General features: G+C 44.3%; 1 long non-coding RNA gene across 1 annotated transcript in view; it reads left to right on the top strand.

Moving 5' to 3' along the window:
* Positions 1 to 5,601: 5,601 nt before the first annotated feature.
* Positions 5,602 to 19,777, top strand: part of LOC111095950 — a 60,416-nt gene continuing 46,240 nt past the window's right edge. The window contains exon 1 of the long non-coding RNA XR_005359747.1: positions 5,602 to 5,773. This is a non-coding gene — a long non-coding RNA (uncharacterized LOC111095950). The remainder of the gene's footprint in view (positions 5,774 to 19,777) is intronic.

The following is a 19,777-nucleotide window of genomic DNA, read 5'->3' on the forward strand; positions in this document are numbered from 1 at the left end:
TCTCACTGGGTTTTCCCTTTTCTATTGTAAATGTTTCCATCCATCCCACGACAACCTTATCACCCAAGAATCTGGTCTCTCATCCCTTAGACTATTAAATACCAATCCTCTGAGTTCTATCACATTACTATTTCTCAAACCAGTTCTCTGGCCCATCTCTACTGTCACTACTGCATTGAAGTTTCTGGTCACCTTGCAGCTAGATTATTATAATCACTTCTTTATCCTGGCATCTGTCCTTCACTCTTATGCCTTTTAATTCATCACCTATACTTACTACTAGAGTTAGTTTTCTAAAATTCAAGTCTGACCCCATTACTCGATTCCCTGTTTCTTACCAAATAAATTCTGAACTCCTTAACATGGTATATGAAGATCTTCATGATAGGAACCTCTTTATAGATGTCCCCATTACTATCCAGTAATACTGGATATTGGCCTCTTGAAGGCAGGGAAAGAAAAAGGCTCTTTTAACAGCTGAAGTGGGAAAGGAGAGTGGTCATAAGGACAGTGGGATTAGAAATTAAAAATAGGGGCTGGATTTGGAGGGCACCTCAAAGGTAAACTCAAAAGACCGTGGTTGATTCTTTGCCATTTAAAGATAACTGCCAAATTTCTGTTTTGATTGACTAAAGTGATGCTGGGGTTACTCATTTAGAATAAGACACAGAGAAGCAGGCTGTCAGAGCTTGGGAGCATAAGATGGTGAGCACACTTTTCAATGAGATTGAAGGAACCCACAGTTAATACAGAGGCAAGGGACTGGGGGAGATATATATACCCCTGGAAAGCTGCACATTGGTGATGTAGCTTGGTATGGAATCGGCTGCTTTGGTGGCCACAGGGCATAGTTGGTTCTTACCAAGCTACAAATGGAGTAAATTCTGCAGATGAAAGAATGAAGTCTTGCCCCCTGTCTGACCTTGGAGCAGGAAAACAGCTTTAAAACAGCCATCTTCTGTGACTGTAGAAGGTTGTTTTTATTGTTGTAAAGAAACATTCTACTTTGCTTAAAAGATTTGTTTATCCTCTAATCATGAAGGATGCTTCCAGCTGCTGTAACTCTTCATAACTTACACTTTACTTTTCATTGCCCATAACTGGGAGGTCACCCATTCAGGGAAGGGAGTGGGTCTTTATTTGGCATCAGAAAGAGATCTAGGCAAGAATGATACTGTCTCCAAAAGCAGCAGATAAGCAGATGATAATCTCACTGGTGACCAGCTAAGGTCAAAAAGAGTCATCCGGGCAGCCTGGGTGGCTCAGCGGTTTAGCGCCGCCTTCAGCCCAGGGCGTGATCCTGGAGACCTGGGATCGAGTCCCACATTCAGGCTCTGCATGGAGCCTGCTTCTCCCTCTGCCTCTCTCTCTCTCTCTCTCTCTCTCTTTCTCTGTGTCTCTAATGAATGAATAAATCTAAAAACAAAAGTCATCCATTTAATAACTATCATTTTATGATAAATACTAATAGATAATCACTAATTATATAAGAATGTGTATTTCAAATGCAGATACTATGGTCCAGACAAGTTCAATAATTTGTCTAAGGCCATACTTCTAGGAATAGAAACAGACCTTGAATCCAAATCTGACTCCTTGAACTTAGCCTTGTTATGTCCTTCAAAGCAATAAACATACCAAGGAGATTGTCTTGACTCAATAAGGAGCTATGTGCAGAGACTATAACTTGCCATGAGTCTTGGCTTTGGGTATAGAGACTTGGATTACCTTCTCTTAACTGTGATTTTTTTTTTTTTTTTTTTTGAGCAATTCACATGAGAATAGTTTGTCCTGTTTGCCTGATGATGTTGCTATGGTATTCAAGATCAGTTAAATAAAAATGATTTATAAACTTTAAAGCTTTATACACATATGCAGAGATATTAATCATGATTGTAATTCCTGCTTATGATCGTGATTATTGTAATAGCAAAGTCATTTCCTTTTCCTCTGGACCCCAATTACCACATCCATGAAATGTTTGAGTTTCACCAAATACTTTTTAGGTTCCTCCAAGGTCTATTAGCAAAGAATCATGAGAATTTTAAGTACAGAAAGCAAGGGACTAGGGTGTAAGGAACACTAGTGAGACCCTTTGGCTGAGACAATTGCAATGTAAACTGAAAACAAAGTGGTTGTCAAATTAAACGCTAACTGTCAAAAGAACCTTGATTAATATTCCAGAAATAAAATCCTAAAAATTGTCCAGAAAACCAATTAGCAAGTGCTTTAGAGCCACTAAATAGGATCACATTTGTGCATAGTCAACCATGAGCACGAAGCAACAAATGCTGACTTGCATGAAGGTATTCCCATGGAAGACTTTATTGTCTGAAAATACCTCCCTACCACCTTCATCCACGAACACTTCTACTACATATATTCTGGAGTATGCTTTAAGGCATTTTTCTTTCACAAAAATCCTGTAGGACTTATTTTTCCTTCATGTTCCTCCATCAGTGGTCTTCCGTTATAATGACATTCTCATTTGAATGTATATAATCCTGTCAAGGGTCCTGGCTGAAGGGTATGGAAGGTGGGTTAGGATCTAGACCCTGCCATCTACTTGGCATGTGGAACCTTGGAAAAGTCTAGGTTTACTCCAGGATTCCTCTCAGGAGAACTTCTCTAGGACTTATAGGACTCACTTGAACTTCAGAACTGTGTGCTGCTTCTGGAAGTTTCCTAGCCCTCATTGAATAGATGATAAATCCAAAACCATTTTAGTCCATACCAGATTATCTGTGGACAGAACAACTTGCAGACCATCTCCACAGGCTGGCACTTCCATCTCCATAAGCACCGTGCATTATATTAGGTGCTATGCAAGCTATAGACCAAATGTTTGTGCCCTGAAGTTCATATGTGAAATCCTAATCTCCAGTGTGATGGGATTTGGGAGATGCTTAGGTCCTAATAGTGGAGCCCTCACAAATGGGACTTATGTCCTTATAAAAGAAACACCGCAAAGTTCCTTTGTCCCTTTTGCCACATGAAGACACAGCAAAAAGACTGCCATCTCTGAACCATGAAGCAGGCTCTCACCAGGACACCAAATCTACTGGTGTCTTCATATTTGGCTTCTACATTATACCAAATCCCCCAAGGCTCAAAATCACTCCCCACTGAGAATACTGTATCACATAATGCCTACCAACAACTTGATGAAACCTGTAACTATTAGTGTGATTTTTGTTACTGTACTATCATTATTAATGTTGTCTTCTGAAGATAACATGGATTTCTAACCTGTGGTGTCATAGAGAGGAATTTAGCTTTCAAAGCTCAAAGAAATAATTCTAGTATCATAGAATTGGTGGCTCCAGTTTCCCCATGTGTCAAATGGTGGTACTGCTTAGGCTGGTGAAGATTTCATGAGCAAACACAGATCACACAGCCTGGGGCTGAGTAGATCATCAGTGACTGCCTTCTGAATATCCATTGTATGAAAAACGGTGCTCTAAGAACCCTGGTGTCAGGAGAAGAGGTAAGTCACAACTTAATGCTTATCTCTGCAGAGCAAAGTCATGTTTGAGCACAGCTGGGGGCAGCTGTTCCCATGGTTTCCTAGGAGTGAAGCTTGCTCTGTGGATGAGCCTTTTGGGCACCAGAATGGACAGAGCTAAGCCAACCTGGGTGTTTGCCAGGCACAAAGCAGGCCTAGCCTTGCCTACCCATGTGCAACCCTCTTCTGCTGTAGTTTCATTAGAAAGGAAAGAAATTCATCTCCAACCCCTCTTGCAGAAAGAAAACTTTCTCTGATTTTCCAACAAATTTGCAGGGAAGCCCAAATAGGTATTTGTGTCACACTAGCATATAGTAAGTATTCAACTTGTATTTTTTAAAACCTGTGATGGTGCTAGTTTTATGTATACTGCTTTAATCTTTACAATAACCCTTGGATTTAATATTAGTGGATTTTGTTGGAGAAATGAAGGCTCACAAGTTAAGCAGATTTTCTAAGAAAGCATAGCAAGCAAGTGGTGGTCCTTGGGTTTAACCGATGACCAATCCTGTTCCCTTCTCTCTAATATTACACCTATAAGGGTTGAGGAAGAAAAGTAAACTTAATTATTTCCTGAAAAATCTGGGCATCTGAGCCTTATGATAAACACACTTTCACTTAAGCAGATGAAGAGATTGCCCACTCAGGCAAGACCAAGTAACAGATAAGTTTCTCTGACTTCATTAAGAGCAATTTCATATCTAAGAATTCAATGTCTCATCTATTCATCCTTTGGCCAGGCAGGCTGAGTATTTGAAGCTGAGAATTCTGATCTGATAAGCCTAACTGGAAGACTTGAACGAACTTAAAATACCCACTGGGAAAAGGGAGATAGCCCTTTTGACATTTCCTTGCATGATCCTCATTGTGACAATGATGTATTCCTAAGTGCTGTGGGAACATAGGGCAGCCGTGAGCAGCTCTATCTGTGGGAGTCAGAGCTTCCCAGTGAAGAGACACTTGACTGAATCTGAGAGGATGAGTAGGAACATGTGTGAAATGACTTGTCCCTCAGTCTGGGCCTGTATGCGATTGATTGAATTTTAGGATCTGTCATTAGGATGCAGCCCTGGCTGATAGGGCATTCACTTGTGGGCAATTCATGCCCTTCTAAAGTTATCAGATCTAGATGTGAATGAGGAAACAGAAGTCCAGAGAAGGAATTAGGCTTGTTCAGGGCCACTGGAATGAAAACTCCTCTTGTAATTCCCAGAACACTCCTTACCACCCTCACTTGGAGCCGTGCCTATTTGTCTTCTGCCTGGCCCAGATTCCTGGGGTCTCAAACCACATGAGACCTAAGAGGAGGCATTAGTCATTTGTATTACTATCTGACCAACATAGTTTCCTGGTCATGAAGCCTCCTGGCTTTGGAGCTGTGTAACATGTGCTCATTTCCTTGCAGGGTTCAGCTTCATTTAAGCTCAAACAAATGAGAAATGCTCCAAAAAAATGTACAGTCCTTGACCTTGGAGCTCTTCTACTTGGCTCATGGCCTTGGGTGAATTCTTCCCCTGTGAATCAAAGTCAGGAGCCAAGTTGCATTATTGTAAAGACTTCAAGCTCCATGCCTTTTCCCTGTCTGGAATACTGTTCCATCCTCCCAGAAGTCCTACCAAGTCTTTGAGGCTTAGGCCAAGTGCCATTGACTTTAGAAGCTACTTCCAATCCCCACCTCTCCACCGCATTCAGCCCATAGTTACTATTTCCTTCTCTGAACTCCTAACATACTATCTCTACTACCCACCCCACACCCAGCATATTTTAATCTGAATAGTAAAAGGAAAATTCATATTATGTCTTAAACCAACCCAAGATTCTACACCCTGAAGTATTCCCCCCCCATGCCTTTTGGTATTATCTGTCCAGTGGCATATTGGCTTACTGCTCTTTGGGATGCCATGCCTACCTCCCCTTCCACTGTTCTCATATTGGTTTCCTTCTCTCTACCCCTCTAGCCACTTTTCTGACTCACTACTGGCTCTTAGTGGAGGCTGAATGCTCAGCCAAGTTACCATGCAACCCAAGCTGTTCATAATGAACTAGGTGTTGTCTGACCTTTATTATGACCAAGTGATAAAGTTAGGTATGCACAGCAGTACTCTGCCATAAAATAAGAGTGGTATTCGAGATTGAGCTCAAATAAGCCCTGGAGGCCTAAGTCAGCTACATGAAGTAGCCCAAATGCCAATGATTGCTTTCCCTAGCCTGTACCTATGCCTTGTGAGGAGTAGCCTGTCACCAGGGGACACCATCGTTTCCCTCCAGGTAAATATAGAAGCCCCCAAACTTGTTCTCCTTCCTCTAGTCTCTTTTACCTTTAGAGCTCTCAGGGCACCTGATCAGAGCCCAAAGTAACCTCTGCAAGAGTCTTTGAGGACTAATGACTTACCTAAGAATTATACCAACCTGACCTTCTAGTCCATAATTTTTCTGGGTGTTTTAATATTTTGTTACATTTCCCTGTTAAATTTGCTATTTCAGGCAAATGTACTCTTTTTATCCTATAGCTCTTTGTATATAGTACTGGCATGCCACCATCCCTCTCCCATGTCAATATTCCCAAATTTGGGCCCATGCTTCTTCTCACACTTCTTTCATACTTCTGCTATCTCTTTGGCTTGGTTCTGTGCCTGAGAAATTCAAAATCTAATGAAGGAAATTTCACACTATGCTATGATGATATTCATATCATCATAAATTATAAATAGTAACCAGTACTAGGCATTTGCTGGGTTAGTGTATCCTCAGTATCCGTTCCTTAGCCTGAAACCAAACATAAGTCATGACTGCACACAATAATACTATTAACACAACACCAGCAGCTACAACTTACGTAGTGCTTATTCTGATCAAATTTTTCTTTGACACTTCTCAACTCTTTAGTATTAGTAACTAATTGTAGCAGTAGAAGTAATATTAACACACATGCTGATGTAGTCCATTAGAAATAAAATGAGTTAAAGCATAAAAATCACTTTGAAATGCTCCTACCACAGACTAGTCCATTAAGAGACCATCCTGAATAACCCCTCCCTGAGCTCCGCCTCCCTTTCCTACCCACAGAAGTTCAGGCAGAGGTCTCCCAAGATCCCTGTGGTTAAAAGTTTCAGGGAGAGCGTGTTGAAATTGGATCTGACTAGAAGAGCCATAGGCAAGAAGGTGGAGTTTCAACTATGTGAGTTCTTCTGATTGACACTCAAGGACCCACTTTGGTCTGGCTCCTATTAACAATAGGCAGTCCTCAAACTTAGAAGCCTTCTCTTAGAATGGAATTTGTGTTTTAGTTCCAGGAAAAGGCTCTGCTATTGAAAGAATGTGAAGAAGCCCAGGTGTGGGGGCCCACTGTGTGCTGTCCTTGTGCTAGACTTTGGTATATAACTGACCCTGTATTTTCCTCATGATGTCCTGGGATGGGCACAAGACCATGGCTGTCTTACAGATGTCAACACTGGTGCTCATTTAGTCCCATACCCAAGGTAATACAGAAAGAAGCATGCAGCACCAGTATTAGAAGTCCTATACATCGAACCACAAAGCTTGATTTTAAAGAAGGTACATGGTATAAAGTTATATTTGTTACCAAGAATATAACATTAGTATAAAACTTTAAAAAGGAGATGTCCCAAGAAATACTAAGAACTTTACATTTGAAGTCTCTGGTCCTTAGTTATGCCTTATAGGAGCAATCTCCTACTTCCTTTAAAAAAAAAAAAAAAGATTTCATTTATTCATGAGAAACAGAGAGGCAGAGACATGGGAAGAGAGAGAAGCAAGCTCCATGTAAGGAAGCTCGATGTAGGACTCAACCCCAGGACTCGGGGTCATGCCCTGAGCTGAAGGCAGGCGCTCAACTGCTGTGCCACCCAGGTGTCCCAGGGCATAACTTCCTCATATCTATAGAACTCAGAATTCTCTTCATTATTTTGTGTCTTTAAGTGAGATGGCCACAGGCCTCAGTGGGTATGATGACAGTGGACAGATGTGTGCTTTCTAGGATCAGTTGTTTCCAGAGCCAAACAGAAAGGGCAGGTCGCAGAGGGTGGATGCAGGAAATGGCAATAGGAAAAAGTGCGGTAAGAGGGAAACACCTCTGAGGGTCTAGCAGTAGGAAAGGGAAGGGCACATAGACAGTTATCTAAGGTCTCCCTCAATTTGCTAGAGCGAGATCAGTTAAAGGGATGGGGGCAGAGAGTTAGTTGAAGGCTACAATTTTAAGATTGAGGGAAGGAGCAAGCAAGAACTTCTGGGCTTGGATTTCATAGGATTCCCAAAAAAAGTTACCAATGTATGGTATCCAAACAACACCTGAGTCTAATTATAGAAACAAGAGCAGAATGATCAATGCATGAATAGGATGAACAGAGCAGGTAACTTGACACAGAATTCTGTGAAATACCAAACAAGGACTCCCATGGTCCCATGTCTGGAAACTGTGTAAGATTTTGCCAAATGCTGACATCAGAAAGACGCTAAAGGCAGAGAGAAGAGCATGTGCCAAAACATAAATGCTGAATATACATGACATTTAAGAGCAATAGCAAATAGTTTTTTGGGCTTTGAATTAAGGGAAGTAACACTTAGAGAATGTTAGTGGGGAGGAGATTATAGAGGACCTTGAATGTCATTTAAAGAGTCTAGAGTTCATTGTGGGGAACCAACCAGTCTGGATGATTCTAGCTGATGGAAGATAGAGGAAAAGAGGACACAAAGCTCACAGTAGGTGTTTGGTAGGGGAGAAATGGATCATACATCGACTGCTGCTTGTAGGATCACCCAGAGCAAAAGAATGAATGACAGTATTCAAGCTACAAGATATCTTGGAGACTATAATTTCCTTATTTTACAGCCTAGGGATACCAGCCTACAGAGTGGAAATTACAGTGATCTATGCAGAATGAGGAATCGTGCTTATTCCAGTCTATTGTACTTTGAGATTGCAAAGTTCATAGAAGAACAAGAGTTCTCCAAATTTTGATATTGTTGGTTATAAAAATAAGTGTGTGTGGGGGGAATCTCTGGGTGGCGCAGTGGTTTGGCACCTGCCTTTGGCCCAGGGCACGATCCTGGGGACCCGGGATCGAGTCCCACGTCGGGTTCCCGGTGCATGGAGCCTGCTTCTCCCTCTGCCTATGTCTCTGCCTCTCTCTCTCTCTCTCTCTCTGTGTGACTATCATAAATAAATTTAAAAAATAAAAATAAGTGGGGGAAAAATCATACTGCCCTGGGAGTAGGGCTGAATAATTAAATTCAAAGCCAAATTTCTAACCTAAATTTGCAGAGTCCAAGGATTTGTGGTCCCCCTTGGCTCTTCTTCCCAACTTCTGCAGGTTGGCTTCACATGGATTTGATCCTTTGGTTTATAGGACTTTTAACCCATAACTTGCACAAAACACAGCAAAGTCGGGCAAATACTTGCAAGAAGACTTTCTGTTTTGCAGACTTAGCATGGAAATGCAATCTGATTCCAGGAAAGAGCTAGACACCAAATCCAAAGAAAGGCAAGATCAATATGAAAAGAAATCCAACCACATTACCAGTTATTGGCCAACATGTCCCCTTTCCCTTAACAGGGGCCTAAATGGAGAAGGGAAAAACAGTTTTCTAATACCTGATTCTCCCAATGTGACAAAGGCACATTGCTTATCTCTGTTTTTGTTACACACCAGTACCCTGGTGAGATCCGCTCAAAGGATACGTGGAATCCAGAGGAGGAAGCCGTTGCTCTTGGGGGAACCAAAGGGCTCACCAGGAGACAACATTTGAATTAGTTTTTGAAAGATAAGAAGGTATTTTTTCAGATGAAAGACAGAAAGGTTTTTCAACAGAGGAAATCATGTATGCACAGACATAAAAGAGACTATTGGGTGGAAGCAAGTAGATCAGTGTGGCAAGAAAATGAAAAGCTGAAGGTATGGAGGAAGAAAAGCATTCCAGGCTTGTGCAAGGACATTCAGGTGTGGGAGACCCTGAGTGTGAGAAATGGTTCTGGGTGGGGTGACCCTAAGGCACAGAGAGGGAGCCACAGCTAGAAAGGGAGAGAAGGCTTAGGCCCAGGAGGGCTGTGACTATCCCTCTAAAGAGTCTGGCTTTTATTCAGCAGGGAGTAATGAGCCACTAACAGTGTCTGAGCAGGGGGTGACACCATTCATTAGAACTGTGCTTTTAGGAAAATGATTGGAAAATGAGAGACGGGAAATAGAATGCTTATGATATGTGCTCAGATAAGACACTAAAACTAAAAGGACACAAACGAGAGCCTTGTCTGTGCTGTAGACCCAGTTCTACCAAGGACTCTCCCCAAGCTTCCTGTCTACACCAATACCACCCTTGTCCACATACCTTACTGCTAACATGACTCCCAATCATTGGACCTCTAACAACACTACTAACTGTAGATTTGTCTCCTTTGTGCTGTGAATGGCTTTAAGGCATGAATGTGATCTGAAAAACCTCTATCTCCAGCATACAGCGAAGAGTCAGTCCCATGGGAGTATTTGTTGACTGAATGCAGGCTGAAATGGCTGAATAAATCAGTGAATGAATGGAAATAGGATGCAGCTGTGTGCCCCACCCACCTACTCTCCTTCCCTACCCCAACCCCTCCCAGTCCTAACACTGGCTGGGTAAGTAGGGCAAAGTTGTTTCTTTATTCATTCATCAGTAGGACAATATTAATCATTTTTAAGTGCCACTTGGCTACCACTCAGACAACGTGAGAGCAAATGAAACCAGTTGGCCGGGTGGCTGTGGAATGTGCTACATCCTATGACTAGGATACCATGAATGCTTCCCACATCATCCATCTGTCCTTCCCATGTAGACCCATACACGCACATACTCTGGGAGGCAAGACCCACCTGATAATATTGGCTAACTAAAGGATGGGCACGGTTGGATCTTCAAGACCTGTGGGCACCTGGCTCAAGGACCTAGGCATGGGATCCTTCCAGATAAGGAACTGTGCCAGATGGTAATCACTGGTCTCTCACATCTAGTGTCTATCTTTATTAGATCATATGACACTGCAAAGTAGGTCTTACCCTCCTTGTGTAACAGACGAGGGACCCAGAGCTTAAAAAGGTTAAACCAGTGATTTTCCACCCTGGCCATAATGGACAGTCACCTGGAAAGTTATTAGTGATTCTGAGGACCAGGCCCTAGCCCAGGCTATTACAATCAGTTTCTGGAATGAGATTCGGACATCAGTGTACAAGGTGACATGACTGGTGATCAGAAACCTCTGGCCTGAAACTCAGGCTCCCCTAGCCTTAGGAGCTTTCCCAAACTCTACTGGCATTAAGTACCATTCTGGTCTAGAACTGTCCTGAGGAACTTTCAGTCCAGTGTAAACAGGAGCTAGGGGGTTGGGAGGATGCAGGGAAGGCAGCAGATAGGGAAACAGGCATCTCATCAGTTTGTCAGTTCCTATGTTCTCTGCTTTTGATCACAAACCAAAGGATTTATTTGTGGCTTTGATGGTTAACTATTTAGGTTCCTCACACCCTTCTACTCAGAACACAGCCTCTTTCCTGCCAAGTGAGGCCTTCCTGGCACAGAGGCCTGGCCTCTGCTGCTTCTTTGATTAGGGCAAAGCAAAGGGCCGCTTTGGCAGCTTTATGGGCTGCCTCTCAGGCTGCTGACACAACTGCCTGACAGATGACCTGCCACACCGTGCTGCTGGGGCTATGTCCCCAAGTTCACCAAAGGAGCCCACTCGGGGCATGTGTTTAGGCTGCTTTTTATGAGAAGATTTGCATTAGCTCATGAATCAGAGTAGCCATGCTAGAAAAAACCTTATAGGTAATCTAGTTGACTACCTCTACCATCACCACTCCCTGGACACTTTTCTGATGAGAAAATGAAGGCTTATTTGATAATTAAGTATTAGCAATAACCATGAGTCCAACATAGTAAAACACTTCAATACCAAGAAATTATAATAAAAATAGATGTTTATTTTGCGTCGACTATACTCCAGAGATGTTACATACATTACATTGGTTAGTTCTAAGGTCCACTGCACCGCCCACATCCAGGGGTCAACCATAGTCTCAGGGTACACGTGATATTGCAAGGATGTTCATGGATCTACTAGAAGAGTGCTGTTCATAACTTGTGTGGCTATTCCTTGTGGCCCTCTCAAGACTGATGACCATGTTATGAGGAAGCTGTCATTTCTGTAGTAGTTTAGGGTATGACCCACATAGCCTGCTTTCTGGAGCACAAGTGGCTCATCATACAAAGATTCCTAGCCATGTGGGAAACAAGTTATCACTTAAATTTGTGTGATCACCATGTGTATCCAATAGCTCTTGACGGATATTGAGCTGCTCCAAAACTTAAAGGGTTTAAAACAAGGACCATTTGTTATTACTCACAAATCTACAGATCAGTTCTGATCTGGGCTTGGTTGACCTTGGTTGAACTCACTGATACACGTGCATCCATGAGTGCATCTATTGAGGATGGCTGGTCTATGATGACCTTCACTAGGCTGGCTTGGATACCTGGGATATCTCTCCTCTGTCTGCCTCTCTCTCCCCCCTCTCTTTTCATTCAGAAAGTTAGCCTAGGATATGCATGGAGGACACAGAGTTTCAAGAAAGTGAAGGGGAGCAGATAAGACTCCTTGAGACCAGGACCCAATCACTTCTCCCTCTGTACTCTGAGGCTTGTCCAATTACAGGGGTAGAGAAATTAACTCCACCTCTCAAAGGGAGAAGATACAAAAACTTGTGGCCAATTTTTGTTGTCTACCACACCCTTTAACTCAGTCATGGGTTACCTCTGTTAGAGAGCATGCCTTAAATCTCCACCTGAAAGCAGTTGACCCACACTCACTGTGATAAGCCCGCTTACAGGTGGAGTATTGGGAACGCAGAACAGAAGATGGAGATTTTTGTCCAAGGTAGTGACCCCGCCTACTAGCTGGGGGTTAGAGTTTGATCTCCATCAGTACTGAGTTTGCTCATTAGGCACTCCTTTTCAGAGAGCAGTGTATATGAGAGTAGAAGAGTCTATAGGGTTTCCACTGAGTAGGGAATAAAATGCATGTTCTCTCCTCTGTGGGTCAAGGTGGGAATGTAGGTACAGAAGGTCCTTTATTGATCAACAGTCCGCAGATCCAGACAAGGAAATGGAGGCTCAGAGAAATTATGTTATATGCCCAAGAGCACACAGTAAAAAAGATAAGGCATACTGTTCAAACTTTAATACTGAGGCACTAAGATCAGCCTTGCTCAGGTTCCCATCCTCTATCTCTTCTAGCCCTTTGCTGAGTGAGTCAAACAAGGTCCTCAAACGTACTGGGAAGCTGATTTGGTCCAAGCACTGTACTCAGCACCTTCATAAAAATCAGTGCAAAAATCATCCCCACTCCAAATGACTATTACTATCCTAATAACTAATGAGGAACAGTAGACTCAAAAATGATGTGTTCAAGGGCTGCCTGGCTCAATCGGTTAAGTTGCCAACCTTGATATTGGCTCAGGTCATGATCTCAGGGTCATGAGTTTAGGCCCCATGTCAGGCTCTGTGCTTAATGGAGAGTCTGCTTCAAGATTCACGCTCTCCCTCTGCCCTTCCTCCCACTCAAGCATGCTTGCACGGGGGTGCTCTTTCTCTAAAATCTCTATTAAAAAGTAATGAGATGTATTTAAGACTATGCTAGTAAATGAAACAACCTGGACTTAAATTTGAATTAAGGCTCTCTCAAGTCCAAATGCTCTCTTGGGTATGGGTAAACTACTGGATTCCCTTGTCATGCATTGTATGCAGTGGACAAACTGGGTTATTTTTTCTCCCCAGAGGATTTTTCTTTATTCTTTGTTATTGCTTTCCCTCTACAAGGAATGTACCAGGAACCACTTTTTTGGTGATGTAACATTTTCCCTTTTCCCCCCGCATCTGTTACCCTTCTTGTAAGACCCCTACCATCTTTGGGGCACCTGGGTGGCTCGGTCAGTTAAGGGTGACTTCAACTACTGTTATGACCTCAGGGTCCTGGGATCAAGCCCTGTGTTGGGCTCCCCACTGAGCAGGGGAATCTCCTTGTCTCTCTCCAGCTCCCTTTACCCCTCCCCCCTCCTTGTGCATTCAGTCTCTCTCTCTCAAATAAAATATTTAAAAACAAAAAACAAAACAAAAAATCCCACAACCCTCCTATCCTTAAAGGACCAGCTGAAATACCATTCCCTCCAAGATCCAAAGTTAAGGTCTGTTGTTGTCCTAACAGGAAGTGCTCCATCCCTATTTTCTCTGTGATCCTACCTTTCATTGTGCACTTTTTAATCTTTGGTTTTGTTTTGTTTTGCTATATGCTACTATTGCTTGGTTCCCAGCTCTAATCTCCTATGACTTGAAAGCTTGCTGGGCCACTGGGCTCATCACTATAACACCATTGTCTTATTGAGGAGACAAAGCAAAAAAGAAGAGTATGATTCCCATGTGCAGGTGGCAGGAATTGAGTAGATCCTCCTTTGCTGCTGGCAAACCTGGAAGACTGCCTGGAGGGAGCTATGGGTCTGGGCTTAGGAGCAACTTCTGAGTTTCCCCGTTGCTTTCGGTCTTTCTCATCCTTTTTGGTCTCTGATGTCTAAAAGGTGTTGAAAGCGCTTTGGTAGAAATCAGTAGTGTGTCAAGCTTGGTTATGGCTGTTCTTGGAAAAGAGCAGGGGGGAAAAAAGTGTGCACAGCCTGGTGTGGTAATAATTTAAGTTTCAGCCAAATGAGATGGGGAGGCCTGCTTGAAGTGACACATTTCTGGCAGCTGATTGTCCCTGGAAAAGATAAAAGGGGGAATGAGAAGACAGCGTTTTGTGGGAGTGCTCACCATTTCCAAACTAAACTGCTTTGTTTCTCATTCTCACAGAAAAGAAGGGATGGGAGTAGCTACTTTCTAAAGGTAAAAGAGACTAAGACTGCACTCCGTGTGTGTCAGGCATCTGATAATTCCTAGCATGTGTCCAGTGCTTTCTGCTCCATAGCACTTCCCAGCTGTTCTCACTCTCAAACTAGCCCATGGAGGAGAGAAACCCAGAGAAGAGTGAGAAGTGCAGGAAGCTTAAACTCATGGCATAATGTAAATTTTTCATTGTCTCTTTTAAAGAAACCTTTTAGTATGGTACATGTTTTCTTTTTGATGACCTTTGATTTTTTTTCTTCAAGACATGAAGGCTGATTCTTTGAAGACTACCCTCCCCCACAGGAAGTGATCCAAGACCAAAGAACAAAAGGAGCGAGTGAGAGAGAAGCTTTAAGTAAAAGAGACATTTCTGGCTCCAGATTCTAGTCAGGGTTTGCCTGTGACCCACCTCATGACCTGGGGCAAGACACTTCAACTGTCTTACATTTCCCCGGCCAGAGAGTTCATCATTCCCTCCCCTCTGCTCCCAACATGTTTTCAACACCATATTATCATTTAAGTTTTATAACATATGTATTGTTGGCCTGCAAGTCACCTCTTCCAGGATTTTCCCCACAATCCTCCCATGTAGAGTGGCTTCTTCCACCAAATTCTCTGTCTTGGCCCCATATTGGTTATTTCATAACCCCGATCATAGTTGATCATATGGTCCTTGTATCTCTGCTTCCTTGGTAAAGGTCCTGGCACTCTCCCCAACTTCATGAAGCTGAAGCCAGGGCCAGGTCTTTTTTGTTCACCAGTGTTTACCTCAGTGAAGTCAGGCCTCAAATACTGATGGGGAGTAGATGCCTCCTGTAGGAGATGGTGGGGGAGGGGACTCCTCTTTTAGTCTAGGATCTAGTATAGAGCTAGTGCTCTGTTAAGATCATGTTGAGAACAGAGGCCTGTCTCCACCCCTCACCTTATACTCTAACTAACCTTAGCCCATGAGAGAGGGAGCATCTACTTCTATCCTTGTACTCAGGGTTTCCACCTCTTAACAGGCTCTCCTGAGAGGAAACAGGATTGTCCACATGGTTGGATACACCTTGACAGTTCTGACCCTGAGTTGTGAGTGGGCAGGGCCACTCTGTAGAAAGCCACCATGCAGCTGTGAATGTACCCTGTTTGACTTCCTGAAGCATGAGGAACAGGATTCTGTTCCCTCTGTCTCTGAGCTCATGCACATGGGCTGTATTACCTGTTTTCTGTCTGCATTAAGTGGCTGCTGGGTAGGCATCTACCACCTATTCTGCTGTGTGACTTGTGATGGGACGAGATGGTCAGGCAAGTATTCCTCCTCCATATGGTTGTTCAGGTAGGTGAACCTGAGGTTGGCTTCACCAACTCAGATGTCTCACTTTGCAGATAGGAGACTGTAAAACCAAATCAGGTCCAGGGTGTAAGTAGAACATATGCTTAGGTCTAGGCTGCCTTCTCCAAGACAGCTTCACCAGCGTTTTGCAGTGTGGTGGTATGTGCTTGCCCAGACATCAATACAAGTAGTATCTAATTTTCTGTTTCCTTCTGGATTTGTGTGCTGGGTACTTCAGGAGACAGAAGGATAAGTGGGTATTCAAGTTCCAAACTCTACCCAAACACCAAAGAGTATTTCACTTCTCAACATGTAGTTCTAGACCACCTGGATCCTAAAAATGCAGAATCTGAGTGTAAAATGTCTACATCAAGGAACACCCCAGGTGATTCCTGCATACTCAAAACTTGAAAACCATGTCCTTACCACTCTGCTGAATAAATGAATGAGAATGAGTTCCTGTGAATTTGACAGATGGTCCCTGTAGATCAATGAAGCTGGCTCTGACATCCTAGGTTTACTCCTACACGATTGAGAATATGATTCTGTATGAAGACGTCGCTAGTAAAGGCTTATGGGCCTTGGCATTAGACCCATCTGAGCTAGGGTCACAACTCAACCATTCCCCAGTTGTGCAGTCTTAAACTGGGTACTTAACCTCTCTGAACACCAGTTTCTTCAATATATAAAATTGGAAGAATGTTATCCATTTCTTAAGGTAGTTGTGAGGATTACTAATCTACTAGGCAGGTTTTGATGCATAGAAGCAGTTAGTGAATGTGCTGCAAAAGAAAATAAATGAAAAAATAAAACTTTCAACCCTGAAAGGCATAAAGTACAGTGATGGAATATGCCTGGGGTTAAGAGTCTGTTGAAGTCTTGAACTTGCCCCAGGATTCTCGCATGTGCGTAGACACATTTGTGCCTGACTAGTCTCACTGCTGCAGAATAGAACACAGACTATTCTAGCCTGTGGGTGTACCTGAACCAAGTCAGTTTGTCTGCAGCTGGCCTCTGCCAAGTCCTTACAGTGGGCACACTTTGCTTCCATAACCTTGAGGATAACAAGTGCCCTGTCTTCTCTGAAAAGATGGAAACATGCAAGGCCACACTGTTTTGTCTTAGAACATTCATTTGACAGAAACCAGTAAAACTAATTGAAGCTCATTAGTTAGGTAAATCATTCTGATTGGAAAATCATTCCTAAAACAAAAATCAGAAGACCCGCCCTGCAAACTTACTAGGAAATGATTTTCTAGTTCAATGCCCTCTTCTTACAGATAGAAAAAGCCCAGAAAGAGGAGGTGACAAGCCCCGGGTCAGCTATTATAGCCAGTTTCTGGTGAGAACACAGCTGACCATAGCAAGCCAGGAGGCAAGGCCTGGGATGGGCCTAGGAACCTGTGCTGAGTGCTTCAAAGAAAACGTGTTTCCTTGGTCTGTATGGCTCCTTTGCTGGGAGAAAAGACTCTGCTCTTTTGCCACCTAAGACCTCAGTGCTTGTCCCTTCCCCCTTAGGATGCCACAGAAGTCCCTTTTATCATTAGGGGGCAGCAGTCCTCAACAACTTTTGTCCAGAAGATTAATTCCTAGGAAGCCATGTACCAGGCCTATTTAGTCCTCTCAACTATCCCTGGAGCTGGATGTCCTCCTCTCCCTGGCAGAGAGGGAAACAGAAAAGTGCCAAATGGAGCTATGGGACTTGGAGCCATAGGGCCAAGCTACCCTGCCCTGGTGGGAGGCCTGCTATCTAGTTTCTAAACACCCTTTCTTCCCACCACACCCTGCTGCACCTGTTTCTTGTTTAGCTGTCATTTGTAAGATAAAAGTCCTATCTATTGGCTATATCAGTTTCTTTAATGGAAAATATGCTTCTTGGGGGGGCAGGGGATCTCGTCCATCTTATTCTTTAGTATTTCTGTAGGCCTTGGGCAATGATAAACAAGAAGGAAGGAAGGGGAGAAGGCAGGGAGGGAATGAAGAAAGGTTTCTGCTTCTGCCCCTAAGCCTCTTTTTTCTGTTCTAGAATAAGATCAAAATAATGACATCCTCAAAGGTACATAGACTTCATCTTTATAAATGTGTTTTACAGGCCTGCTGGGGGGAATCAAGAGAATGCAAAGTGGAAAGAAAAGGCATCTTTATACATATACTCATATACATATACTCATAATGTAATCCTCTTCTGAGAACTACTGAGTCCTAAGAGTCGGGAAGGCCATGGGCTACAGCAGTGACCATACCTGCTCCTCCTTTTCCCCCTGTCCCCTTCAATGGAGTATTGCAGCCATAATCGGTGGTAGTGGGACTGTGCACAAAAGGAAGGGATCTGTTCCGGGAGGCCTTCTGGAACTCAGTACCCCAGACACAACAGATACTTGAGTTTGGGAAGAACATGTGCAGAAGGAACAGCACATGCAAGGTCCACACGTCTGAGAAAGTGTGGTGCCTCCTGGGAATGATGTGGCTGGAACCCAAAGTGCATGGAAAAGAGCAGACACAGGTGCTGAAACTGGAACTGTGCACCAGACCTCAGGGAGGCCTTGAATGCTTGGACATCAGCCTGGAGACGGAGCCATTGCTGATGGACATGGGCCAGCGTGTGGCCCCCTCTGAACTTCCTGTTAGCACTGCATCTTTAGAGTCCTCTCCTAAGGGCGGAATGGAGCTGGGCAAGCCTATGGGTGGCCAGAACAGTTAGGAGGCTGGAAGGAGCATTCTGGAGAGAGGGGACAGAGGGAACAGAGGATGCCCTGAGGCCGTCACAGCACATTGCTGCAGAGGGCAGAAAGTAAGGGGAGACTCAGGCAGAGTGAAGGTCGGAGTGGGCCTCGCTCTGCCCAGGGTCTCCACAGCAAGTAAAAGGCAACTAGGGCCTCCGTGTCCTGGGTCAGCATTCTTGCCCCCACAGGGCAGCACTGCCTCACACACCCCTGCAGTATGGCTGGGGCCCTGGAGACGCCTTACACTCCCCGAGCCCCCGGCTGTCCACCCTCTGCTCTGCCAGCTGCTCCTGGCCCTGTGCCCATCTGCCTCTGTTTCCTCACTTGATTCCCCTTAACTGGGAGGCTGAGCAGTTATGATGCTGTCAGTAGTGGGAAAACGTTCCATTTCTTCTACCTTGAGGGTTAAGGGGAGCCCTCCACCCCACCCCCGAGTTACCTCTGTTCACTCATTCACTCCACAAATATCTTTTACGCTGAGCGCCGGGACCCACCTGGCCTCTCAGGACCTCTCCTCACTTTATCTGTGGGCTCGTTTGATGTGAAAGTTCAAAGATTTTTGAATTCACCTTGGCTCAAGGTGAGCCTGCCACTCGTCCAAGGTCCCAGCAAGTGAGTTAACAGCTCTGGTCTCTAGGCTGACTCCCACCTCCATGGGATTTCCCTGACCTCCTAGTGGCCTAGGAAATTAGGGCTTCAACTTTAGTGTCATCAAACCAGAACACTTTTCATCATGGGAATGAGGAGCCGCCAACAGGTGAATGGCATCCCTGGTTCCAGGTGAGGCAGCAGAGTGGGTTCCCTGGCACCGCGGCCGCACGAGCCAGTACAGGGACGCATGTGGGGTTTGTTCTTGCCTCATTCTGTGGTTGATGTGCTCGTCGATGAGCTGCGGAGCACATCCAGAGTGTTTTTGGAGCTGTTAGCTATTATGTCCTAAAAAATAATAAATCGCTCGTTGTGGCTCTGTTTCTTTCCCTCTTCCTTTCAAAGCAACTGGAGAGCTAAAAATACTGAGCTGTTTCCAGGGCCCTTATCATGTCAGAGTCCCCACCAACAGGAAGAGAGGGTCCCAGAGGCCCTGGAGCCCTTATTGACTTTGCAAAGCTCACTGGGCACCCACGGAGAGCCCTCTTGGCCCCCGGGCCTTGGGAGGATGCCTTCCCGGGCTCCTCTGTGCAGACGCAGACAGCAGGCTGCCCGGTGTTGGCAGAGCGGAGCTGCACCCCTGCCCGCTCCTCGGGCCACCGGGCGGGCGTTTATTATTCCAGATGATAAAGCATACTGTCCTGAGGAGTTCAAAGCCCCAAATAACGCGACTGCCTCATG

This window comes from Canis lupus, chromosome 5, assembly GCF_011100685.1.
Source record: "Canis lupus familiaris isolate Mischka breed German Shepherd chromosome 5, alternate assembly UU_Cfam_GSD_1.0, whole genome shotgun sequence".
Classification (NCBI taxonomy): domain Eukaryota; kingdom Metazoa; phylum Chordata; class Mammalia; order Carnivora; family Canidae; genus Canis; species Canis lupus.